Source organism: Phyllobates terribilis, unplaced genomic scaffold, assembly GCF_046119375.1.
Source record: "Phyllobates terribilis strain yellow unplaced genomic scaffold, ASM4611937v1 Scaffold_15__1_contigs__length_34870131, whole genome shotgun sequence".
Lineage (NCBI taxonomy): Eukaryota > Metazoa > Chordata > Amphibia > Anura > Dendrobatidae > Phyllobates > Phyllobates terribilis.
The window spans coordinates 7,555,276-7,583,225 of NW_027362775.1; positions in this window are offsets into that span (position 1 = coordinate 7,555,276).

Genomic DNA, 27,950 nt, shown 5'->3' on the forward strand with positions numbered 1-27,950 from the left:
GTCTCTTCCAAGGGGGATTTAAACCGTCTTGTTAAGCTACTGCTACCTGCACGTCTCTTCCAAGGGGCATTTAAACCTTCTTGTTAAGATCCTGTGACCTGCATGTCTCTTCCAAGGGGGATTTAAACCGTCTTGTTAAGCTACTGCTACCTGCTCGTCTCTTCCAAGGGGCATTTAAACCGTCTTGTTAAGCTACTGCGACCTGCTCGTCTCTTCCATGGGCATTTAAACCTTCTTTTTAAGCTCCTGCGACTTGATCGTCTCTTCCAAGGGGCATTTAAACCATCTTGTTAAGCTACTGTAACCTCCACCACTTTTCCAAGGGGCATTTAAACCGTCTTGTTAAGCTACTGCGACTTGCACGTCTCTTCCAACGGCTTTTAAACCGTCTTGTTAAGCTACTGCGACCTGCATGTCTCTTCCAGGGGGCATTTAAACCGTCTTGTTAAGCCTCTGCGACCTACACGTCTCTTCCAAGGGTCATTTAAACCGTCTTTTTAAGCTGCTGCGACCTGCATGTCTCTTCCAAGGGGCATTTAAACCATCGTGATAAGCTACTGCGACCTCCACCGTTCTTCCAAGGGGCATTTAAACCATCTTGTTAAGCTACGGTGACCTGCACATCTCTTCCAAGGGGCATTTAAACCGTCTTGTTAAGCTACTGTAACTTGCCCTTCTCTTCCATGGGGCATTTAAACCGTCTTGTTAAGCTACTGCGACCTGCTCGTCTCTTCCAAGGGGCATTTAAACCGTCTTGTTAAGCTACTTCGACCTGCACGTCTCTTCCAAGGGGCATTTAAACCGTCTTTTTAAGCTACTGCGACTTGCACGTCTCTTCCAAGGGGCATTTAAACTGTCTTGTTAAGCTACTGCGACCTGCAAGCCTATTCTAAAGGGCATTTAAACTCTCTTGTTAAGATCCTGCGACCTGCATGTCTTTTCCAAGGGGCTTTTAAACCGTCTTGTTAAGCTACTGCTACCTGCACGTCTCTTCCAAGGGGAATTTAAACCGTCTTGTTAAGCTACTGCGACCTGCTCATCTCTTCCAAGGGGCATTTAAAAGTTCTTTTTAAGCTACTGCGACCTGCATGTCTCTTCCAAGGGGGATTTAAACCGCCTTGTTAAGCTACTGCTACCTGCAAGTCTCTTCCAAGCGGCATTTAAACCGTCTTGTTAAGCTACTGCGACCTGCATGTCTCTTCCAAGGGGCATTTAAACCATCTTGTTAAGCTGCTGCGACCAGCAAGCCTATTCCAAGGGGCATTTAAACCCTCTTGTTAAGCTACTGCGACCTGCACATCTCTTCCAAGAGGGATTTAAACCGTCTTGTTAAGCTACTGCGACCTGCACGTCTCTTCCAAGGGGCATTTAAACCGTCTTGTTAAGCTACTGCGACCTGCACGTCTCTTCCAAGGTGCATTAAAACTGTCTTTTTATGCTACTGCGACCTGCACGTCTCTTCGAAGGTGCATTTAAACCGTCTTGTTAATCTACTGAAACCTCCACCACTTTTCCAAGGGGCATTTAAACCGTCTTGTTAAGCTACTGCGACCTGCACGTCTCTTCCAAGGGGCATTTAGCCGTCTTGTTAAGCTACTGCGACCTGCATGTCTCTTCCAAGGGGCATTTAAACCGTCTTGTTAAGCCACTGCGACCTGCACGTCTCTTCCAAGGGGCATTTAAAACGTCTTGTTAAGCTACTGCGACCTGCACATCTCTGTCAAGGGGCATTTAAACTGTCTTGTTAAGCTACTGCGACCTCCACCGTTTCTTCCAAGAGGCTTTTAAACCGTCTTGTTAACCTACTGCGACCTGCACGTCTCTTCCAAGTGGCATTTAAACTGTCTTGTTAAGCTACTGAGACCTGCACGTCTCTTCCAAGGGGCATTTAAACCGTTTTGTTAAGCTACTGCGACCTGCACATCTCTGTCAAGGGGCATTTAAACTGTCTTGTTAAGCTACTGCGACCTCCACCGTTTCTTCCAAGGGGCTTTTAAACCGTCTTGTTAACCTACTGCGACCTGCACGTCTCATCCAAGTGGCATTTAAACTGTCTTGTTAAGCTACTGCGACCTGCACGTCTCTTCCAAGGGGCATTTAAACTGTCTTTTTAAGCTACTGCGACCTGCACGTCTCTTACAAGGGGCATTTAAACCGTCTTATTAAGCTACTGCGACCTGCACGTCTCTTCCACGGGGCATTTAAACTGTATTGTTAAGCTACTGCGACCTGCAAGCCTATTCTAAGGGGCATTTAAACCCTCTTTTTAAGCTCCTGCGACTTGATCGTCTCTTCCAAGGGGCATTTAAACCATCTTTTTAAGCTACTGTAACCTTCACCACTTTTCCAAGGGGCATTTAAACCGTCTTGTTAAGCTACTGCGACTTGCACGTCTCTTCCAAGGGGCTTTTAAACCGTCTTGTTAAGCTACTGCGACCTGCATGTCTCTTCCAAGGGGCATTTAAACCGTCTTGTTAAGCCTCTGCAACCTGCATGTCTCTTCTAAGGGGCATTTAAACCATCGTGATTAGCTACTGCGACCTCCACCGCTCTTCCAAGGGGCATTTAAACCATCTTGTTAAGCTACTGCGACCTGCACATCTCTTCCAAGGGGCATTTAAACCGTCTTGTTAAGCTACTGTAGCTTGCACTTCTCTTCCAAGTGGCATTTAAACTGTCTTGTTAAGCTACTGTAACCTCCACCACTTTTCCACGGGGCATTTAAACCGTCTTGATAAGCTACTGCGACCTGCAAGCCTATTCTAAGGGGCATTTAAACCCTCTTGTTAAGATCCTGTGACCTGAATGTCTCTTCCAAGGGGGATTTAAACCGTCTTGTTAAACTACTGCTACCTTCACGTCTCTTCCAAGGGGCATTTAAACCGTCTTGTTAAGCTACTGCGACCTGCTCGTCTCTTCCAAGGGGCATTTAAACCGTCTTGTTATGCTACTGCGACCTGCACTTCTCTTCCAAGGCGCATTTAAACCTTCTTTTTAAGCTCCTGATACTTGATCGTCTCTTCCAAGGGGCATTTAAACCATCTTGTTAAGCTACTGTAACCTCCACCACTTTTCCAAGGGGCATTTAAAACGTCTTGTTAAGCTACTGCGACTTGCATGTCTCTTCCAAGGGGCATTTAAACCGTCTTTTTAAGCCACTGCGACCTGCACGTCTCTTCCAAGGGGCATTTAAACCATCGTGTTAAGCTACTGTAACCTCCACCACTTTTCCAAGGGGCATTTAAACCGTCTTTTAAGCTACTGCGACTTGCACTTCTCTTCCAAGAGGCTTTTAAACCGTCTTGTTAAGCTACTGCGACCTGCATGCCTCTTCCAAGGGGCATTTAAATCGTCTTTTTAAGCTGCTGCGACCTGCATGTCTCTTCCAAGGGGCATTTAAATCATCGTGTTAAGCTACTGCGACCTTCACCGCTCTTCCAACGGGCATTTAAACCATCTTGTTAAGCTACTGCGACCTGCACGTCTCTACCAAGGGCCATTTAAACCGTCTTGTTAAGCTACTGTGACCTGCTCGTCTATTCCAAGGGGCATTTAAACCGTCTTGTTAAGCTACTGCGACCTGCACGTCTCTTCCAAGGCGCATTTAAACCGTCTTTTTAAGCTACTGCGACTTGCACGTCTCTTCCAAGGGGCATTTAAACTGTCTTGTTAAGCTACTGCGACCTGCATGTCTCTTCCAAGGGGCATTTAAACCGTCTTGTTAAGCTACTGCGACCTCCACGTCTGTTCCAAGGGGCATTTAAACCGTCTTGTTAAGCAACTGTGACCTGCATGTCTCTTCCAAGGCCAATTTAAACCGTCTTGTTAAGCTACTGTGACCTGCTCGTCTCTTCCAAGGGGCATTTAAACCTTCTTTTTAAGCTACTGCGACCTGCATGTCTCTTCCAAGGGGGATTTAAACCGTCTTGTTAAGCTACTGCTACCTGCACGTCTCTTCCAAGGGGCATTTAAAACGTCTTGTTAAGCTACTGCTACCTGCAGGTCTCTTCCAAGGGGCATTTAAACCGTCTTGTTAAGCTACTGCTACCTGCACGTCTCTTCCAAGGGGCATTTAAACAGTCTTGTTAAGCTACTGCGACCTGCATGACTCTTCCAAGGGGAATTTAAACCGTCTTGTTATGCTACTGCGACCTGCAGTTCTCTTCCATGGCGCATTTAAACCTTTTTTTAAGCTCCTGCGACTTGATCGTCTCTTCCAAGGGGCATTTAAACCATCTTGTTAAGCTACTGTAACCTCCACCACTTTTCCAAGGGGCCTTTAAACCGTCTTGTTAAGCTACTGCGACTTGCACGTCTCTTCCAAGGGGCATTTAATCCGTCTTGTTAAGCTACTGTAATTTGCAAGTCTCTGCCAAGGGGCATTTAAACCATCTTGTTAAGCTACTGTAACCTTCACCACTTTTCCACGGGGCATTTAAACCGTCTTGTTAAGCTACTGCGACCTGCACGTCTCTTCCAAGTGGCATTTAAACCGTCTTTTTAAGCTGCTGCAACCTGCATGTCTCTTCCAAGGGGCATTTAAACCATCGTGTTAAGCTTCTGCGACCTCCACCGCTCTTCCAAGGGGCATTTAAACCAACTTGTTAAGCTACTGCGACCTGCACATCTCTTCCAAGGGGCATTTAATCCATCTTGTTAAGCTACTGTAACTTGCAAGTCTCTGCCAAGGGGCATTTAAACCATCTTGTTAAGCTACTGTAACCTCCACCACTTTTCCACGGGGCATTTAATACGTCTTGTTAAGCTACTGCGACCTGCACGTCTCTTCCAAGGGGCATTTAAACCGTCTTGTTAAGCTACTGCGACCTGCATGTCTCTTCCAAGGGGCATTTAAACCGTCTTGTTAAGCCTCTGCGACCTGCACGTCTTTTCCTAGGGGCATTTAAACAGTCTTGTTAAGCGGCTTCGACCTGCATGTTTCTTCCAAGTGGCATTTAAACTATCTTGTTAAGCTACTGCGACCTCCACCGCTCTTCCCAGGAGCATTTAAACTGTCTAGTTAAGCTACTGCGACCTGCACGTCTCTTGAAAGGGGCATTTAAACCGTCTTGTTAAGCTACTGCGACCTGCACGTCTCTTCCAAGGGGCATTTAAATTGTCTTGTTAAGCTATTGCGACCTCCACCTCTCTTCCAAGGGGCATTTAAAGCGTCTTGTTAAGCTTTTGCGACCTGCACGTCTCTTCCAAGGCGCATTTAAACAGTCTTTTTACGCTACTGTGACTTGAACGTCTCTTCCAAGGGGCATTTAAACCCTCTTATTAAGCTCCTGCGATCTGCATGTCTCTTCCAAGGGGCATTTAAACAGTCTCGTTAAGCTACTGCGACCTGCATGTCTCTTCCAAGGGGCATTTAAACAGTCTTGTAAAGCTACTGCAACCTCCACCGCTCTTCCAAGGGGCATTTAAACCATCTTGTTAAGCTACTGCGACCTGCACGTCTCTTCCAAGGGGCATTTAAACCGTCTTATTAAGCTACTGCGACCTGCACGTCTCTTCCAAGGGGCATTTAAACCGGCTTATTAAGCTACTGCAACCTGCACGTCTCTTCCACGGGGCATTTAAACTGTATTGTTAAGCTACTGCGACCTGCAAGCCTATTCTAAGGGGCATTTAAACCCTCTTTTTAAGCTCCTGCGATTTGATCGTCTCTTCCAAGGGGCATTTAAACTGTCTTGTTAAGCTACTGTAACCTCCACCACTTTTCCAAGGGGCATTTAAACCGTCTTGTTAAGCTACTGCGACTTGCACGTCTCTTCCAAGGGGCTTTTAAACCGTCTTGTTAAGCTACTCCAACCTGCATGTCTCTTCCAAGGGGCATTTAAACCATCTTGTTAAGCCTCTGCGACATGCACGTCTCTTCCAAGGGTCATTTAAACCGTGTTTTTAAGCTGCTGCGACCTGCATGTCTCTTCCAAGGGGCATTTAAACCATCGTGATAAGCTACTGCGACCTCCACCGCTCTTCCACGGGGCATTTAAATCATCTTGTTAAGCTACTGCGACCTGCACATCTCTTCCAAGGGGCATTTAAACCGTCTTGTTAAGCTACTGCGACCTGCACGTCTCTTCCAAGGGGCATTTAAATTGTCTTGTTAAGCTATTGCGACCTCCACCTCTCTTCCAAGGGGCATTTAAAGCGTCTTGTTAAGCTTCTGCGACCTGCACGTCTCTTCCAAGGCGCATTTAAACAGTCTTTTTACGCTACTGTGACTTGAACGTCTCTTCCAAGGGGCATTTAAACCCTCTTATTAAGCTCCTGCGACCTGCACGTCTCTTCCAAGGGGCATTTAAACACTCTCGTTAAGCTACTGCGACCTGCATGTCTCTTCCAAGGGGCATTTAAACAGTCTTGTTAAGCTACTGCGACCTCCACCACTTTTCCACGGGGCATTTAAACCGTCTTGATAAGCTACTGCGACCTACACGTCTCTTCCAAGGGGCATTTAAACTGTCTTGTTAAGCTACTGCGACCTGCAAGCCTATTCTAAGGGGCATTTAAACCCTCTTGTTAAGATCCTGTGACCTGCATGTCTCTTCCAAGGGGGATTTAAACCGTCTTGTTAAGCTACTGCTACCTGCACGTCTCTTCCAAGGGGCATTTAAACCGTCTTGTTAAGCTACTGCGACCTGCTCGTCTCTTTCAAGGGGCATTTAAACCGTCTTGTTATGCTACTGCTACCTGCACTTCTCTTCCAAGGCGCATTTAAACCTTCTTTTTAAGCTGCTGATACTTGATCGTCTCTTCCAAGGGGCATTTAAACCGTCTTGTTAAGCTACTGCGACCTGCACGTCTCTTCCAAGGGGCATTTAAACCGTCTTGTTAAGCTACTGCGACCTGCACATCTCTTCCAAGGGGCATTTAAACCGTCTTGTTAAGCAGCTGCGACCTGCATGTCTCTTCCAAGGGGCATTTAAACCATCTTGTTAAGCTACTGCGACCTCCACCGCACTTAAAAAGGGCATTTAAACCGTCTTGTTAAGCTACTGCGACCTCCACCTCTCTTCCAAGAGGCATTTAAAACGTCTTATTAAGCTACTGCGACCTGCACGTCTCTTCCACGGGGCATTTAAACTGTATTGTTAAGCTACTGCGACCTGCAAGCCTATTCTAAGGGGCATTTAAACCCTCTTGTTAAGATACTGCGACCTGCATGTCTCTTCCAAGGGGGATTTAAACCGTCTTGTTAAGCTACTGCTACCTGCACGTCTCTTCCAAGGGGCATTTAAACCGTCTTGTTAAGCTACTGCGACCTGCTCGTCTCTTCCAAGGGGCATTTAAACGGTCTTGTTAAGCTACTGCGACCTGCATTTCTCTTCTAAGTCGCATTTAAATCTTCTTTTTAAGCTCCTGCGACTTGATCGTCTCTTCCAAGGGGCATTTAAACCATCTTGTTAAGCTACTGTAACCTCCACCACTTTTGCAAGGGGCATTTAAAACGTCTTGTTATGCTACTGCGACTTGCACGTCTCTTCCAAGGGGCTTTTAAACCATCTTGTTAAGCTACTGCGACCTGCATGTCTCTTCCAAGGGGCATTTAAACCGTCTTGTTAAGCCTCTGCGACCTGCACGTCTCTTCCAAGGGTCATTTAAACCATCGTGATATGCTACTGCGACCACCACCGCTCTTCCAAGGGACATTTAAACCATCTTGTTAAGCTACTGCGACCTGCACATCTCTTCCAAGGGGCATTTAAACAGTCTTGTTAAGCTACTGTAACTTGCACTTCTCTTACAAGGGGCATTTAAACCGTCTTGTTAAGCTACTGTAACCTCCACCACTTTTCCACGGGGCATTTAAACCATCTTGTTAAGCTACTGCGACCTGCAAGCCTATTCTAAGGGGCATTTAAACCCTCTTGTTAAGATCCTGCGACTTGCTCGTCTCTACCAAGTGGGATTTAAACTGTCTTGTTAAGCTACTGCTACCTGCACGTCTCTTCCAAGGGGCATTTAAACCATCTTGTTAAGCTACTGCGACCTGCTCTTCTCTTCCAAGGGGCATTTAAACCGTCTTGTTATGCTACTGCGACCTGCACTTGTCTTCCAAGGCGCATTTAAACCTTCTTATTAAGCTCCTGATACTTGATCGTCTCTTCCAAGGGGCATTCAAACCATCTTGTTAAGCTACTGTAACCTCCACCACTTTTCCAAGGGGCATTTAAAACGTCTTGTTAAGCTACTGCGACTTGCATGTCTCTTCCAAGGGGCATTTAAACCGTCTTTTTATGCTGCTGCGACATGCACGTCTCTTCCAAGGGGCATTTAAACCATCGTGTTAAGCTACTGCGACCTCCACCGCTCTTCCAAGGCGCATTTAAACCATCTTGTTAAGCTACTGCGACCTGCACATCTCTTCCAAGGGGCATTTAAACCGTCTTGTTAAGCTACTGTAACCTCCACCACTCTTCCAAGGTGCATTTAAACTGTCTTGTTAAGCTACTGCGACCTGCATGTCTCTTCCAAGGGGCATTTAAACTGTCTTGTTAAGCCCCTGCGACCTGCACGTCTTTTACTAGGGGCATTTAAACAGTCTTGTTAAGCTGCTTCGACCTGCATGTTTCTTCCAAGTGGCATTTAAACTGTCTTGTTAAGCTACTGCGACCTCCACCGCTCTTCCAAGGGGCAGTTAAACTGTCTTGTTAAGCTACTGCGACCTGCACATCTCTTCCAAGGGTCATTTAAATCGTCTTGGTAAGCTACTGCGACCTGCAAGCCTCTTCCAAGGGGCATTTAAACCCTCTTGTTAAGCTACTGCGACCTGCTTGTCTCTTCCAAGGGGCATTTAAACTGTCTTCTTTAGCTACTGCGACCTCCACCGTTCTTCCAAGGGGCATTTAAACCATCTTGTTAAGCTACTGCGACCTGCACGTCTCTTCCAAGGGGCATTTAAACTGTCTTGTTTAGCTTCTGCGACCTGCATGTCTCTTCCAAGGGGCATTTAAACCGTCTTGTTAAGCTACTGCGACCTCCACGTCTCTTCCAAGGGGCATTTAAACCGTCTTGTTAAGCTGATGTGACCTGCATGTCTCTTCCAAGGGGCATTTAAACCGTCTTGTTAGGCTGATGTGACCTGCATGTCTCTTCCAAGGGGCATTTCAACCGTCTTGTTAAGCTACTGCGACGTCCACCGCACTTACATGGGGCATTTAAACAGTCTTGTTAAGCTACTGCGACTTGCACATCTCTTCCATGGGGCATTTAAACCGTCTTCTTAAGCTACTGTAACCTCCACCACTTTTAAAAGGGGCATTTAAACCGTCTTGTTAAGCTACTGCGACCTCCACCGCACTTCCAAGGGGCATTTAAACCGTCTTGTTAAGCTACTGCGACCTGCACGTCTTTTTCAAGAGGCATTTAAACTGTCTCGTTAAGCTACTGCGCCCTCCACCGCTCTTGCAAGGGGCATTTAAACCGTCTTGTTAAGCTGCTGTGACCTGCATGTCTCTTTCAAGGGGCATTTAAACTGTCTTGTTAAGCTACTGCGACCTGCATGTCTCTTCCAAGGGGCATTTAAACCGTCTTGTTAAGCTACTGCGACCTCCACGTCTCTTCCAAGGGGCATTTAAACCGTCTTGTTAAGATGCTGTGACCTGCATGTCTATTCCAAGGGGCATTTAAACTATCTTGTTAAGCTACTGCGACCTCCACCCCACTTCCAAGGGGCATTTAAACCATCTTGTTAAGCTACTGCGACCTGCACGTCTCTTTCAAGAGGCATTTAAACTGTCTTGTTAAGCTACTGCGACCTGCACGTCTCTTCCAAGTGGCATTTAAACCGTTTTGTTAAGCTACTGCGACCTGCACATCTCTTTCAAGGGGCATTTAAACTGTCTTGTTAAGCTACTGCGACCTCCACCGCTCTTCCAAGGGGCATTTAAACCGTCTTGTTAAGCTACTGCGACCTCCACGTCTCTTCCAAGGGGCATTTAAACCGTCTTGTTAAGCTGCTGTGACCTGCATGTCTATTCCAAGGGGCATTTAAACCGTCTTGTTAAGCTACTGCGACCTCCACCGCACTTCCAAGGGGCATTTAAACCGTCTTGTTAAGCTACTGCGACCTGCACGTGTCTTCCAAGGGGCAATTAAATCATCTTGTTAAGCTACTGCGACCTCCACCTCTCTTCCAAGGGGCATTTAAACCGTCTTATTAAGCTACTTCGACCTGCACATCTCTTCCAAGGGGCATTTAAACCGTCTTATTATGCTACTGCGACCTGCATGTCTCTTCCAAGGGTCATTTAAACTGTCTTGTTAAGCTACTGCGACCTCCACCACTCTTCCAAGGGGAATTTAAACCGTGTTGTTAAGCTACTGCGACCTGCAAGTCTCTTCCAAGGGGCATTTAAACCATCTTGTTAAGCTACTGCGACCTGCAAGCCTATTCCAAGGGGCATTTAAACCCTCGTGTTAAGCTGCTGCGACCTGCACGTCTCTTCCAATGGGGATTTAAACCGTCTTGTTAAGCTACTGCGACCTGCACGTCTCTTCCAAGGGGCATTTAAACCGTCTTGTTAAGCTACTGCGACCTGCTCGTCTATTCCAAGGGGCATTTAAACCGTCTTGTTAAGCTACTGCGACCTGCACGTCTCTTCCAAGGTGCATTTAAACTGTCTTGTTAAGCTAATGCGACCTCCACCGCTCTTCCAAGGGGCATTTAAACCATCTTGTTAAGCCTCTGCGACCTGCAAGTCTCTTCCAAGGGGCATTTAAACCGTCTTGTTAAGCTACTGTAACTTGCACGTCTCTTATAAGGGGCATTTAAACCGTCTTGTTAAGCTACTGCTACATGCAAGCCTATTCCAAGGGGGCATTTAAACCGTCTTGTTAAGCTACTGCGACCTGCACCTCTCTTCCACGGGGCATTTAAACCGTCTTTTTAAGCTGCTGCGTCCTGCATGTCTCTTCCAAGGGGCATTTAAACCATCTTGATAAGCTACTGCGACCTCCACCGCTCTTCCAAGGGGCATTTAAACCATCTCGTTAAGCTACTGCGACCTGCACATCTCTTCCAACGGGCTTTTAAACCGTCTTGTTAAGCTACTGCGACCTGCTCTTCTATTCCAAGGGGCATTTAAACCGTCTTGTTAAGCTACTGTAACTTGCACGTCTCTTATAAGGGGCATTTAAACCGTCTTGTTAAGCTACTGCTACATGCAAGCCTATTCCAAGGGGGCATTTAAACCGTCTTGTTAAGCTACTGCGACCTGCACCTCTCTTCCACGGGGCATTTAAACCGTCTTGTTAAGCTACTGCGACCTGCATGTTTCTTCCAAGTGGCATTTAAACTGTCTTGTTAAGCTACTGCGACCTCCACCGCTCTTCCAAAGGACATTTAAACTGTCTTGTTAAGCTACTGCGACCTGCACGTCCCGTCCAAGGGGCATTTAAATCGTCTTGGTAAGCTACTGCGACCTGCAAGCCTATTCCACGGGGCATTTAAACCATCTTATTCAGCTACTGTGACCTGCACGTAACTTCCAAGGGGCATTTAAACCCTCTTGTTAAGCTATTGCAACCTGCACATCTCTTCCAAGGGGCATTTAAACTGTCTTCTTAAGATACTGCGACCTCCACCGCTCTTCCAAGGGGCATTTAAACCATCTTGTTAAGCTACTGCGACCTGCATGTCTCTTCCAAGGGCATTTAAACAGTCTTGTTAAGCTACTGCGACCTCCACGTCTCTTCCAAGGGGCATTTAAACCGTCTTATTAAGCTGCTGCGACCTGCATGTCTCTTCCAAGCGGCATTTAAACCGTCTTGTTAAGCTTCTGTGACCTGCACGTCTCTACTAAGGGGCATTTAAACAGTCTTGTTATGCTACTGCGACTTGCACGTCTCATCGAAGGGGCATTTAAACCGTCTTCTTAAGCTACTGTAAATTCCACCGCTCTTCCAAGGGGCATTTAAACCATATTGTTAAGCTGCTGCGACCTGCATGTCTCTTCCAATGGGCATTTAAACCGTCTTGGTAAGCTACCGCGACCTCCACCGCACTTCGAAGGGGCATTTAAACCGTCTTGTTAAGCTACTGCGACCTGCACGTCTCTTTCAAGGGGCATTTAAACCGTCTTCTTAAGCTACTGCGACTTGCACGTCTCTTCCAAGTGGCATTGAAACCGTCTTGTTAAGCTACTGCGACTTGCACGTATCTTCCAAGGGGAATTTAAACTGTCTTGTTAAGCTACTGCGACCTCCACCTCTCTTCCAAGGGGCATTTAAACCGTCTTATTAAGCTACTGCGACCTGAACATCTCTTCCAAAGGGCATTTAAACCGTCTTATTAAGCTACTGCGAACTGCATGTCTCTTCCAAGGGGCATTTAAACTGTCTTGTTAAGCTACTGCAACCTGCACCACTCTTCCAAGGGGCATTTAAACCGTCTTCTTAAGCTACTGCGACCTGCAAGCCTTTTCCAAGGGGCATTTAAACCGTCTTGGTAAGCTACTGCGGCCTGCAAGCCTATTCCAAGGGGCATTTAAACCCTCTTGTTAAGCTGCTCCGACCTGCACGTCTCTTCCAAGTGGGATTTAAACCATCTTTTTAAGCAACTGCGACCTGCATGTCTCTACCAAGGGACATTTAAAACGTCTTTTAAGCTAATGCGACCTGCACGTCTCTTCCAAGGGATATTTAAACAGTCTTGTTAAGGTGCTGCGACCTGCATGTCTCTTTCAAGGGGCATATAAACTGTCTTGTTAAGCTACTGTGAACTCCACCGCTCTTCCAAGGGGCATTTAAACTGTCTTGTTAAGCTATACTGCGAACTACACGTCTCTTCCAAGGGACATTTAAACCGTCTTGTTAAGCTACTGCGACCTGCAAGCCTCTTCCAAGGGGCATATAAACTGTCTTGTTAAGCTACTGCGACCTGCATGTCTCTTCCAAGAGGCATTTAAATCGTCTTGGTAAGCTACTGCGACCTGCAAGCCTCTTCCAAGGGGCATTTAAACCCTCTTGTTAAGCTACTGCGACCTGCACGTCTCTTCCAAGGGGCATTTAAACTGTCTTCTTAAGCTACTGCGACCTCCACCGCTCTTCCAAGGGGTATTTAAACCATCTTGTTAAGCTACTGCGACATGCACGTTTCTTCCAAGGGGCATTTAAACTGTCTTGTTTAGCTTCTGCGACCTGCACTTCTCTTCCAAGGGGCATTTAAACTGTCTTGTTTAGCTTCTGCGACCTGCACGTCTCTTCTAAGGGGCATTTAAACAGTCTTGTTAAGCTACTGCGACTTGCACGTCTCTTCCAAGGGGCATTTAAACCGTCTTCTTAAGCTACTGTAACCTCCACCACTTTTCCAAGGGGCATTTAAACCGTCTTCTTAAGTTACTGCGACCTGCACGTCTCTTTCAAGGGGAATTTAAAACGCTTTGTTAAGCTACTGCGACCTGCATGTCTCTTCCAAGGGGCATTTAAACTGTCTTGTTAAGCTACTGCGACCTCCACGTCTGTTCCAAGGGTTATTTAAACCGTCTTGTTAAGCTGCTGCGACCTGCATGTCTCTTCTAAGGGGCATTTAAACCGTCTTGTTAAGCTACTGCGACCTCCACCACACTTCCAATGGGCATTTAAACCGTCTTGTTAAGCTTCTGCGACCTGCACGTCTCTTCAAATGGGCATTTAAACAGTCTTCTTAAGCTACTGCGACCTCCTCCGCTCTTCCAAGGGACATTTAAACCGTCTTGTTAAGCTGCTGTGACCTGCACGTCTCTTCCAAGTGGCATTTAAACCGTCTTGTTAAGCGTCTGCGACTTGCATGTCTCTTCCAAGGGCATTTAAACTGTCTTGTTAAGCTACTGCGACCTCCACCTCTCTTCCAATGGGCATTTAAACCGTCTTGTTAAGCTACTGCGACCTGCACGTCTCTTCCAAGGGGCATTTAAACCGTCTGGTTAAGCTACTGCGACCTGCAAGCCTATTCCAAGGGGCATTTAAACCCTTTTGTTAAGCTGCTGCGACCTGCACGTCTCTTCCAAGGGGGATTTAAACCGTCTTGTTAAGCTGCTGCGTACTGCATGTCTCTTCCAAGGGGCATGTAAACAATCTTTTTAAGCTACTGCGACCTCCACCGCTCTTCCAAAGGGGCATTTAAACCATCTTGTTAAGCTACTGCGACTTGCACGTCTCTTCCAAGGGGCATTTAAACAATCTTGTTAAGCTACTGCGACCTCCAACGCTCTTCCAAGGGGCATTTAAACCATCTTGTTAAGCTACTGCGACTTGCACGTCTCTTCCATGGGGGATTTAAACTGTCTTGTTAAGCTACTGCGACTTGCACGTCTCTTCCATGGGGGATTTAAACCGTCTTGTTAAGCTACTGCGACCTGCTCGTCTTTCCCAAGGGGCATTTAAACTGTCTTGTTAAGCTACTGCGACTTGCACGCCTCTTCCATGGCGCATTTAAACCGTTTTTTAAGCTACTGCGACTGGCACGTCTCTTCCAAGGGACATTTAAACCGTCTTGTTAAGCTACTGCGACCTGCATGTCTCTACCAAGGGACATTTAAACCGTCTTGTTAAACTATTGCGACCTGCACGTCTCTTCCAAGGGGCATTTAAACAATCTTGTTAAGATGCTGTGACCTGCATGTCTCTTCCAAGGGGCATTTAAACTGTCTTATTAAGCTACTACGATCTCCAACGCTCTTCCAAGGGGCATTTCATCTGTCTTGTAAAGCTACTGTGACCTCCACCGCACTTCGAAGGGGCATTTAAACCGTCTTGTTAAGCTACTGCGACCTGCACGTCTCTTTCAAGGGGCATTTAAACCGTCTTGTTAAGCTACTGCGACCTCCACCGCTCTTCCAAGGGGCATTTAAACCATCTTGTTAAGCTACTGCGACCTGCACGTCTCTTCCAAGTGGCATTTAAACCGTCTTGTTAAGCTACTGCGACCTGCATGTCTCTTCCAAGGGGCATTGAAACTGTCTTGTTAAGCTACTGCGACCTCCACCACTCTTCCAGGGGCATTTAAACCGTCTTGTTAAGCTACTGCGACCTGTAAGCCGCTTTCAAGGGGCATTTAAACCATCTTGGTAAGCTACTGCGACCTGCAAGCCTATTCCAAGGGGCATTTAAACCCTCTTGTTAAGCTGCTGCGACCTGCACGTCTCTTCCAAGGGGGATTTAAGCCATCTTGTTAAGCTACTGCGACCTGCATGTCTCTACCAAGGGACATTTAAAACGTCTTTTAAGCTACTGCGACCTACACGTCTCTTCCAAGGGATATTTAAACAGTCTTGTTAAGGTGCTGCGACCTGCATGTGTCTTCCAAGGGGCATTTAAACTGTCTTGTTAAGCTACTGCGACCTCCACCGCTCTTCCAAGGGGCATTTAAACTGTCTTGTTAAGCTGCTGCGAGCTGCACGTCTCTTCCAAGGGACATTTAAATCGTCTTGGGAAGCTACTGCGACCTGCAAGCCTCTTCCAAGGGGCATTTAAACCCTCTTGTTAATCTACTGCGACCAGCAAGCCTCTTCCAAGGGGCATTTAAACTGTCTTGTTAAGCTACTGCGACCTGCACGTCTCTTCCAAGGGGCATTTAAGTCGTCTTGGTAAGCTACTGCGACCTGCAAGCCTCTTCCAAGGGGCATTTAAACCCTCTTGTTAAGCTACTGCGACCTGCACGTCTCTTCCAAGGGGCATTTAAACTGTCTTTTTAAGCTACTGCGACCTCCTCAGCTCTTCCAAGGGGCATTTAAACCATCTTGTTAAGCTACTGCGACCTGCACGTCTCTTCCAAGGGGCATTTAAAAAGTCTTGGTAAGCTACTGCGACCTGCAAGCCTCTTCCAAGGGGCATTTAAACCGTCTTTATAAGCTGCTGCGAACTGCATGTCTCTTCCAAGGGGCATTTAAACCATCTTGTTAAGCTACTGCGACCTCCACGTCTCTTTCAAGGGGCATTTAAACCGTCTTGTTAAGCTACTGCGACCTGCACGTCTCTTCCAAGGGGCATTTAAACTGTCTTGTTAAGCTACTGCGACCTGCACGTCTCTTCCAAGGGGCATTTAAACCGTCTTGTTAAGCTACTGCGACCTGCACGTCTATTCCAAGGAGCATTTAAACTGTCTTGTTAAGCTACTGCGACTTGCACGTCTCTTCCAAGGCGCATTTAAACCGTCTTTTTAAGCTTCTGCGATTTGCACGTCTCTTCCAAGGGTCATTTAAACCGTTTTGTTAAGCTACTGCGACCTGCACGTCTCTTCCATGGGGCATTTAAATCGTCTTGTTAAGCTACTGCGACCTGCATGTCTCTAGCAAGGGACATTTAAACCGTCTTGTTAAGCGACTGCGACCTGCACGTCTCTTCCAAGGGGCATTTAAACAATCTTGTTAAGATGCTGTGACCTTCATGTCTCTTCCAAGGGGCATTTAAACTGTCTTATTAAGCTACTGCGACCTCCAGCGCTCTTCCAAGGGGCATTTCAACTGTCTTGTTAAGCTACTGCGACCTGCATGTCTCTTCCAAGGGGCATTTAAACCATCTTGTTAAGCTACTGCGACCTGCATGTCTCTTCCAAGGGGCATTTAAACCATCTTGTTAAGCTACTGCGGCCTGCACGTCTTTTCCAAGGGGCATTTACACCGTCTTGTTAAGCTACTGCGACCTGCACGTCTTTTCCAAGGGGCATTTACACCGTCTTGTTAAGCTACTGCGACTTGCACGTCTCTTCCAAGGGGCATTTAAACGGTCTTTTTAAGCTACTGTAACCTCCACCACTTTTCCGAGGGGTATTTAAACCGTCTTGTTAAGCTACTGCGACCTGCACGTCTCTTCCATGGGGCATTTAAACCGTCTTGTTAAGCTACTGCGACCTCCACCGCTCTTCCATGGGGCATTTAAACCGTCTTGTTAAGCTACTGCGACTTGCACTCTCTTCCAAGGGGCATTTAAACGGTCTTGTTAAGCTACTGTAACCTCCACCACTTTTCCAAGGGGTATTTAAACCGTCTTGTTAAGCTACTGCGACCTGCACGTCTCTTCCATGGGGCATTTAAACCATCTTGTTAAGCTACTGCGACCTCCACCGCTCTTCCAAGGGGCATTTACACCGTCTTGTTAAGCTACTGTGACTTGCACGTCTCTTCCAAGGGGCATTTAAACGGTCTTGTTAAGCTACTGTAACCTCCACCACTTTTCCAAGGGGTATTTAAACCGTCTTGTTAAGCTACTGCGACCTGCACGTCTCTTCCATGGGGCATTTAAACCGTCTTGTTAAGCTACTGCGACCTACACCGCTCTTCCATGGGGCATTTAAACCGTCTTGTTAAGCTACTGCTACCTGCATGTCTCTACCAAGGGACATTTAAAACGTCTTTTAAGCTACTGCGACCTGCACGTCTCTTCCAAGGGGCATTTAAACAGTCTTGTTAAGGTGCTGCAACCTGCATGTCCTTCCAAGGGGCATTTAAACTGTCTTGTTAAGCTACTGCGACCTCCACCGCTCTTCCAAGGGGCATTTAAACTGTCTTGTTAAGCTACTGCGACCTGCAGGTCTCTTCCAAGGGACATTTAAATCGTCTTGGTAAGCTACTGCGGCCTGTAAGCCTCTTCCAAGGGGCATTTAAACAGTCTTGTTAAGCTACTGCGACCTGCACGTCTCTTCCAAGGGGCATTTAACCTGTCTTGTTAAGCTACTGCGACCTCCACCGCTCTTCCAAGGGGCATTTAAACCATCTTGTTAAGCTACTGCAACCTGCACGCCTCTTCCAAGGGGCATTTAAGCTGTCTTATTAAGCTACTGCGACCAGCACGTCTCTTCTAAGGGGCATTTAAACCGTCTTGTTATGCTACTGCGACTTTCACGTCTCTTCCAAGGGGCATTTAAATCGTCTTGTTAAGCTACTGTAACCTCCACCACTTTTCCAAGGGGCATTTAAACCGTCTTGTTAAGCTACTGCGACCAGCACGTCTCTTCCAAAGGGCATTTAAAATGCTTTGTTAAGCTACTGCGACCTGCATGTCTTTTCCAAGGTGCATTTAAACCGTCTTGTTAAGCTACTGCGACCTGCACGTCTCTTTCAAGGGACATTTATACGGTCTTGTTAAGCTGCTGCGGCCTGCATGTCTCTTCCAAGGGGCATTTAAACCGTCTTGTTAAGCTACTGCGACCTGCATGTTTCTTCCAAGGGGCATTTTAACGGTCTTGTTAAGCTGCTGCGACCTGCATGTTTCTTCCAGGGGGCATTTAAACCGTCTTGTCAAGCTACTGCGACCTCCACCGCACTTCCAAGGGGCATTTAAACCGTCTTGATAAGCTACTGTGACCTGCACGTCTCTTTCAAGGGGCATTTAAACTGTCTTGTTAAGCTTCTGTGACCTGCACGTCTCTTCTAAGGGGCATTTAAACTGTCTTGTTAAGCTACTGCGACTTGCACGTCTCTTCCAAGGGGCATTTAAACCGTCTTGTTAAGATACTGTAACCTCCACCAATTTTCCAAGGGGCATATAAACCGTCTTGTTAAGCTACTGTGTCCTGCACGTCTCTTCCAAGGGGCATTTAAACTGTCTTGTTAAGCTACTGCGACCTGCACGTCTCTTCCAAGGGGCATTTAAACCGTCTTGATAATCTACTGTGACCTGCACGTCTCTTTCAAGGGGCATTGAAACCGTCTTGTTAAGCTACTGCGACCTCCTCCGCACTTCCAAGGGGCATTTAAACAGTCTTTTTAAGCTACTGCGACCTGCACGTCTCTTCCAAGTGGCATTTAAGCCATCTTGTTAAGCTACTGCGACCTGCACTTCTCTTCCTAGGGGCATTTAAACAGTCTTGTTAAGCTACTGCGACCTGCACGTCTCTTCCAAGGGGCATTTAAACAGTCTTGTTAAGCTACTGCGACCTGCTAGTCTATTCAAAGGGGCATTTAAACCGTCTTGTTAAGCTTCTGCGACCTCCACCGCTCTTCGAATGGACATTTAAAGCGTCTTGTTAAGCTATTGCGACCTGCACGGCTCTTCCAAGGGGCATTTAAACCGTATTGGTAAGCTACTGCGACCTGCAAGCCTATTCCAAAGGGCATTTAAACCCTCTTGTTAAGCTACTGCGACCTGCACGTCTCTTCCTAGGGGGATTTAAACCGACTTGTTAAGCTGCTGCGACCTGCACGTTTCTTCCAAGGGGCATTTAAACTGTCTTGTTAAGCTACTGCGACCTGCTAGTCTATTCAAATGGGCATTTCAACTGTCTTGTTAAGATACTGTAACCTCCACCAATTTTCCAAGGGGCATTTAAACCGTCTTGGTAAGCTAATGCGGCCTGCAAGCCTATTCCACGGGGCATTTAAACCGTCTTGTTAAGCTACTGCGACCTGCACGTCTCTTCCAAGGGGGATTTAAACCGTCTTGTTAAGCTACTGCGACCTGCACGTCTCTTCCAAGTGGCATTTAAACCGTCTTGTTTAGCTACTGCGACCTGCACGTCTCTTCCAAGGGGCATTTAAACCGTCTTTTTAAGCTACTGCGACTTGCACGTCTCTTCCTTGGGGCATTTAAACCGTCTTGTTAAGCTACTGTGACCTGCACGTCTCTTCCAAGGGGCATTTAAACCATCTTGTTAAGCTACTGCGACCTGCATGTCTTTTCCAAGGGGCATTTAAACCGTCTTGTTAAGCTACTGCGACCTCCACGTCTGTTCCAAGGGTTATTTAAACCGTCTTGTTAAGCTGCTGCGACCTGCATGTCTCATCCAAGGGGCATTTAAACCGTCTTGTTAAGCTACTGCGACCTCCACCACACTTCCAATGGGCATTTAAACCGTCTTGTTAAGCTTCTGCCACCTGCACGTTTCTTCTAAGGGGCATTTAAACAGTCTTGTTAAGCTTCTGCGCCTTGTACGTCTCTTTCAAGGGGCATTTAAACTGTCTTGTTAAGCTACTGCGACCTCCTCCGCTCTTCCAAGGGACATTTAAACCGCCTTGTTAAGCTACTCTGACCTGCACGTCTCTTCCAAGTGGCATTTATACCGTCTTGTTAAGCGTCTGCAACTTGCACGTCTCTTACAAGGGGCATTTAAACTGTCTTGTTAAGCTACTGCGACCTCCACCTCTCTTCCAAGGGGCATTTAAACCGTCTTATTAAGCTACTGCGACCTGCACGTCTCTTCCAATGGGCATTTAAACCGTCTTGTTAAGCTAATGCGACCTCCACCGCTCTTTTAAGGGGCATTTAAACCATCTTGTTAAGCTACTGCGACCTGCACATCTCTTCCAAGGGGCATTTAAACCGTCTTATTAAGCTACTGCGACCTGCACCACTCTTCCAATGGGCATTTAAACCGTCTTTTTAAGCTACTGCGACCTGCACGTCTCTTCCATGGGGCAATTAAACCGTCTTGGTAAGCTACTGCGACCTGCAAGTCTATTCCAAGGGGCATTTAAACCCTCTTGTTAAGCTGCTGCGACCTGCACGCCTCTTCCAAGGGGGATTTAAACCGTCTTGTTAAGCTACTGCGACCTGAACGTCTCTTCCAAGGGGCATTTAAACCGTCTTGTTAAGCTACTGCGACCTGCACGTCTCTTCCAAGGCGCATTTAAACCGTCTTTTTAAGCTACTGCGACTTGCATGTCTCTTCCAAGGGGCATTTAAACTGTCTTGTTAAGCTACTGTAACCTCCACCACTTTTCCAAGGGGCATTTAAACTGTCTTGTTAAGCTACTGCGACCTGCATGTCTCTTCCAAGGGTCATTTAAACCATCTTGTTAAGCCACTGCTACCTGCACGTCTCTTCCAAGGGGCATTTAAACCATCTTGTTAAGCTGCTGCGACCTGCATGTCTCTTCCAAGGGGCATTTAAACCGTTTTGTTAAGCTACTGCGACATCCACCACCCTTCCAAGGGGCAATTAAATGGTCTTGTTAAGCTACTGCGACCTGCACGTCTCTTTCAAGGGGCATTTAAACTGTCTTCTTAAGCTACTGCGACCTACACCGCTCCTCCAAGGGGAATTTAAACCGCCTTTTTAAGCTACTACGACTTGCACTTCTCTTCCAAGGGACATTTAAATCGTCTTGGTAAGCTACTGCGACCTGCAAGCCTCTTCCAATGGGCATTTAAACCCTCTTGTTAAGCTACTGCGAACTGCATGTCTCTTCCAAGGGGCATTTAAACTGTCTTTTTAAGCTACTGCGACCTCCACCGCTCTTCCAAGGGGCATTTAAACCATCTTGTTAAGCTACTGCGACCTGCACATCTCTTTCAAGGGGCATTTAAACCGTCTTGGTAAGCTACTGCGACATGCAAGCATCTTCCAAGGGGCATTTAAACCGTCTATATAAGCTGCTGCGAACTGCATGTCTCTTCCAAGGGGCATTTAAACCATCTTGTTAAGCTACTGCGACCTACAACGCTCTTCCAAGGGGCATTTAAACCATCTTGTTAAGCTACTGCGACCTGCACGTCTCTTCCAAGGTGCATTTAAACCGTCTTGTTAAGCTACTGCGAACTGCACGTCTCTTCCAAGGGGCATTTAAACTGTCTTGTTAAGCTACTGCGACCTCCACCGCTCTTCCAAGGGGCATTTAAACCATCTTGTTAAGCTACTGCGACCTGCACGTCTCTTCCAAGGGGGATTTAAACTGTCTTGTTAAGCTACTGCGACTTCCACGTCTCTTCCAAGGGGTATTTAAACCGTCTTGTTAAGCTACTGCGACCTGCTCGTCTCTTCCAAGGAGCATTTAAACTGTCTTGTTAAGCTACTGCTACTTGCACGTCTCTTCCAAGGCGCATTTAAACCGTCTTTTTAAGCTACTGCGACTTGCACGTCTCTTCCAAGGGTCATTTAAACCGTCTTGTTAAGCTGCTGTGACCTGCACGTCTCTTCCATGGGGCATTTAAACCGTCTTGTTAAGCAACTGCGAACTTCATGTCTCTAGCAAGGGACATTTAAACCGTCTTGTTAAGCTACTGCGACCTGCACGTCTCTTCCAAGGGGCATTTAAACAATCTTGTTAAGTTGCTGTGACCTGCATGTCTCTTCCAAGGGGCATTTAAACTGTCTTATTAAGCTACTGCAACCTCCACCGCTCTTCCAAGGGGCATTTCAACTGTCTTGTTAAGCTACTGCGACCTGCACGTCTCTTCCAAGGGGCATTTAAATCATCTTGGTAAGATACTGCTTCCTGCAAGCCTCTTCCAAGGGGCATTTAAACCATCTTGTTAAGCTACTGCGGCCTGCACGTCTCTTCCAAGGGGCATTTAAACCGTCTTGTTAAGCTACTGCGACCTGCACGTCTTTTCCAAGGGGCATTTACACCGTCTTGTTAAGCTACTGCGACTTGCACGTCCCTTCCAAGGGGCATTTAAACGGTCTTGTTAAGATACTGTAACCTCCACCACTTTTCCAAGGGGCATTTAAACCATCTTGTTAACCTACTGCGACCTGTACGTCTCTTCCATGGGGCATTTAAAACGTCTTTTAAGCTACTGCGACCTGCACGTCTCTTCCAAGGGGTATTTAAACAGTCTTTTTAAGGTGCTGCGACCTGCGTGTCCTTCCAAGGGGCATTTAAACTGTCTTGTTAAGCTACTGTGACCTCCACCGCTCTTCCAAGGGGCATTTAAACTGTCTTGTTAAGCTACTGTGACCTGCAGGTCTCTTCCAAGGGACATTTAAATCGTCTTGGTAAGCTACTGCGGCCTGCTAGCCTCTTCCAAAGGGCATTTAAACAGTCTTGTTAAGCTACTGCGACCTGCACGTCTCTTCCAAGGGGCATTTAAACAATCTTGTTAAGCTGCTGCGACCTGCACGTCTCTTCCATGGGGCATTTAAACCGTCTTGTTAAGCTACTGCGAACTTCATGTCTCTAGCAAGGGACATTTAAACCGTCTTGTTAAGCTACTGCGACCTGCACGTCTCTTCCAAGGGGCATTTAAACAATCTTGTTAAGTTGCTGTGATCTGCATGTCTCTTCCAAGGGGCATTTAAACTGTCTTATTAAGCTACTGCAACCTCCACCGCTCTTCCAAGGGGCATTTCAACTGTCTTGTTAAGCTACTGCGACCTGCACGTCTCTTCCAAGGGGCATTTAAATCGTCTTGGTAAGCTACTGCTTCCTGCAAGCCTCTTCCAAGGGGCATTTAAACCATCTTGTTAAGCTACTGCGGCCTGCACGTCTCTTCCAAGGGGCATTTAAACCGTCTTGTTAAGCTACTGCGACCTGCACGTCTTTTCCAAGGGGCATTTACACCGTCTTGTTAAGCTACTGCGACTTGCACGTCCCTTCCAAGGGGCGTTTAAACGGTCTTGTTAAGATACTGTAACCTCCACCACTTTTCCAAGGGGCATTTAAACCGTCTTGTTAAGCTACTGCGACCTGTACGTCTCTTCCATGGGGCATTTAAAACGTCTTTTAAGCTACTGCGACCTGCACGTCTCTTCCAAGGGGTATTTAAACAGTCTTGTTAAGGTGCTGCGACCTGCGTGTCCTTCTAAGGGGCATTTAAACTGTCTTGTTAAGCTACTGTGACCTCCACCGCTCTTCCAAGGGGCATTTAAACTGTCTTGTTAAGCTACTGCGACCTGCAGGTCTCTTCCAAGGGACATTTAAATCGTCTTGGTAAGCTACTGCGGCCTGCTAGCCTCTTCCAAGGGGCATTTAAACAGTCTTGTTAAGCTACTGCAACCTGCACGTCTCTTCCAAGGGGCATTTAACATGTCTTGTTAAGCTACTGCGACCTCCACCGCTCTTCCAAGGGGCATTTATACCATCTTGTTAAGCTACTGCAACCTGCACGTCTCTTCCAAGGGGCATTTAAGCTGTCTTATTAAGCTACTGCGACCTGCACCACTCTTCTAAGGGGCATTTAAACCGTCTTGTTAAGCTATTGCGACCTCCACCGCACTTCCAAGTGGCATTTAAACCATCTTGTTAAGCTACTGCGACCTGCACGTCTCTTCCAAGGGGCATTTAAACCATCTTGTTAAGCTTCTGCGACCTGCACGTCTCTTCTAAGGGGCATTTAAACAGTCTTGTTAAGCTTCTGCGACTTTCACTTCACTTCCAAGGGGCATTTAAACCGTCTTGTTAATCTACTGCAACCTCCACCACTTTTCCAAGGGGCATTTAAACCGTCTTGTTAAGCTACTGCGACCTGCACATCTCTTCCAAGGGGCATTTTAACGGTCTTGTTAAGCTTTGCGACCTGCATGTTTCTTCCAAGTGGCATTTAAACCGTCTTGTGAAGCTACTGCGACCTCCACCACACTTCCAAGGGGCATTTAAACCGTCTTGTTAAGCTACTGCGACCATTACGTCTCTTCCAAGGGGCATTTAAAGCGTCTTGTTAAGCTAATGCGACCTCCACCGCACTTCTAAGGGGCATTTAAACCGTCTTGTTAAGCTACTTCGACCTCCACCTCTCTTCCAAGGGGCATTTAAACCATCTTTTTAAGCTACTGCGACCTGCACGTCTCTTCCAAGGCGCATTTAAACCGTCTTTTTAAGCTACTGCGACCTGTACGTCTCTTCCAAGGGGCATTTAAACCGTCTTGTTAAGCTACTGCGACCTCCACCGCACTTCCAAGGGGCATTTAAACCGTCTTGTTAAGCTACTTCCACCTCCACCTCTCTTCCAAGGGGCATTTAAACCATCTTGTTAAGCTACTGCGACGTGCACGTCTCTTCCAAGGGGCATTTAAACTGTCTTGTTAAGCTACTGCGACTTGCACGTCTCTTCCAACGGGCAATTAAAGCGTCTTGTTAAGCCACTGTAACCTCCACCACTTTTCCAAGGGGCATATAAACCATCTTGTTAAGCTACTGCGACCTGCACGTCTCTTCCAAGGGGCATTTAAACTGTCTTGTTAAGCTTCTGTGAACTGCACGTCTCTTCCAAGGGGCATTTAAACTGTCTTGTTAAGCTTTTGTGACCTGCACGTCTCTTCCAAGGGGCATTTAAACTGTCTTGTTAAGCTACTGTGACCTGCATGTCTCTTTCAAGGGATATTTAAACTGTCTTGTTAAGCTTCTGTGACCTGCACGTCTCTTCTAAGGGGCATTTAAACTGTCTTGTTAAGCTACAGCGACTTGCACGTCTCTTCCAAGGGGCAATTAAACCGTCTTGTTAAGCTACTGTAACCTCCACCACTTTTCCAAGGGGCATATAAACCGTCTTGTTAAGCTACTGTGACCTGCACGTCTCTTCCAAGGGGCTTTTAATACGCTTTGTTAAGCTACTGCGACGTGCATGTCTCTTGCAAAGGGCATTTAAACCGTCTTGTTAAGCTACTGCGACCTGCACGTCTCTTCCAAGGGGCATTTAAACCATCTTGTTAAGCTGCTGCGACTTGCGTGTCTCATCCAACGGGCATTTAAACCGTCTTGTTAAGCTACTGCGACCTCCTCCGCACTTCCAAGGGGCATTTAAACTGTCTTTTTAAGCTACTGCGATCTGCACGTCTCTTCCAAGGGGCATTTAAACTGTCTTCTTTATCTACTGCGTCCTCCACATATCTTCCAAGGGGCATTTAAACCGTCTTATTAAGCTACTGCGACCTGCACGTCTCTTCCAAGGGGCATTTAAACCGTGTTGTTAAGCTACTGCGACCTGCACGTCTCTTCCTAGGGGGAGTTAAACCGACTTGTTAAGCTTCTGCGTCCTGCACGTCTCTTCCAAGGGGCATTTAAACTGTCTTTTTAAGATACTGTAACCTCCACCACTTTTCCAAGGGGCATTTAAACCGTCTTGGTAAGCTAATTCGGCCTGCAAGCCTATTCCAAGGGGCATTTAAACACTCTTGTTAACTTCTGCGACCTGCACGTCTCTTCCAAAGGGGATTAAAACCGTCTTGTTAAGCTACTGCGACCTGCACGTCTCTTCCGAGGGGCATTTAAACCGTCTTGTTAAGCTACTGCGACCTGCTCGTCTCTTCAAAGGGGCATTTAAACCGTCTTGTTAAGCTACTGCGACCTGCACGTCTCTTCCAAGGGGCATTTAAACCGTCTTGTTAAGCTACTGCGACCTGCATGTTTCTTCCAAGTGGCATTCAAACTGTCTTGTTAAGCTACTGCGACCTCCACCGCTCTTCCAAGGGGCATTTAAACTGTCTTGTTTAGCTTCTGCCACCTGCATGTGTCTTCCAAGGGGCATTTAAACAGTCTTGTTAAGCTACTGCGACTTGCACGCCTCTTCCAAGGAGCATTTAAACCGTCTTCTTAAGCTACTGTAAATTCCACCACTTTTCCAAGGGGCATTTAAACCATCTTATTAAGCTACTGCGACCTGCATGTCTCTTCCAAGGGGCATTTAAACAGTCTTGTTAAGCTACTGCGACCTCCACGTCTCTTCCAAGGGGCATTTAAACCATCTTGTTAAGCTACTGCGACCTGCACATCTCTTCCAAGGGGCATTTAAACCGTCTTATTAAGCTACTGCGACCTGCACCACTCTTCCAATGGGCATTTAAACCATCTTGTTAAGCTACTGCGACATGCACGTCTCTTCCAAGGGGCAATTAAACCGTCTTGGTAAGCTACTGCGACCTGCAAGCCTATTCCAAGGGGCATTTAAACCCTCTTGTTAAGCTGCTGTGACCTGCACGTCTCTTCCAAGGGGGATTTAAACCGTCTTGTTAAGCTACTGCGACCTGCACGTTTCTTCCAAGGGGCATTTAAACCGTCTTGTTAAGCTACGGCGACCTGCTCTTCTATTCCAAGGGGCATTTAAACGGTCTTGTTATGCTACTGTGACCTGCACGTCTCTTCCAAGGCGCATTTAAACCGTCTTTTTAAGCTACTGCGACTTGCATGTCTGTTCCAAGGGGCATTTAAACTGTCTTGTTAAGCTACTGTAACCTCCACCACTTTTCCAAGGCGCATTTAAACTGTCTTGTTAAGCTACTGCGACCTGCATGTCTCTTCCAAGGGGCATTTAAACCATCTTCTTAAGCCACTGCTACCTGCACGTCTCTTCCAAGGGGCATTTAAACCATCTTGTTTAGCTGCTGCGACCTGCATGTCTCTTCCAAGGGGCATTGAAACCATCTTGTTAAGCTACTGCGACATCCACCGCACTTCCAAGGGGCATTTAAATGGTCTTGTTAAGCCACTCCGACCTGCACGTCTCTTTCAAGGGGCATTTAAACTGTCTTTTTAAGCTACTGCGACCTCCACCGCTCTTCCAAGGGGCATTTAAACCCTCTTGTTAAGCTACTACGACTTGCACGTCACTTCCAAGGGGCATTTAAACCGTCTTGTTAAGCTACTGTAACCTCCACCACTTTTACAAGGGGCATTTAAACAGTCTTGTTAAGCTACTGCTACCTGCACGTCTCTTCCAAGGGGCATTTAAATCAACTTGTTAAGCTACTGCGACCTGCACGTCTCTTCCAAGGGGCATTTAAACCGTCTTTTTAAGCTGCTGCGAACTGCATGTCTCTTCCAAGGGGCATTTAAACCATCTTGTTAAGCTACTGCGACCTCCACCGCTCTTCCAAGGGGCATTTAAACCATCTTGTTAAGCTACTGCGACCTGCACGTCTCTTCCAAGGGGCACTTAAACCATCTTGGTAAGCTACTGCGACCTGCAAGCCTCTTCCAAGGAGCATTTAAACCGTCTTTTTAAGCTGCTGCGAACTGCATGTCTCTTCCAAGGGGCATTTCAACCATCTTTTTAAGCTACTGCGACCTCCACCGCTCTTACAAGGAGCATTTAAACCATCTTGTTATGCTACTGCGACCTGCACTTCTCTTCCAAGGGGCATTTAAACCATCTTGTTAAGCTACTGCGACCTGCACGTCTCTTCCAAGGGGCATTTAAACTGTCTTGTTAAGCTACTGCAACCTGCACGTCTCTTCCAAGGGGCATTTAAACCGTCTTGTTAAGCTAATGCGACCTGCTCGTCTTTCCCAAGGGTCATTTAAACCGTTTTTAAGCTACTGCGACTGGCACGTCTCTTCCAAGGGACATTTAAAACGTCTTGTTAAGCTACT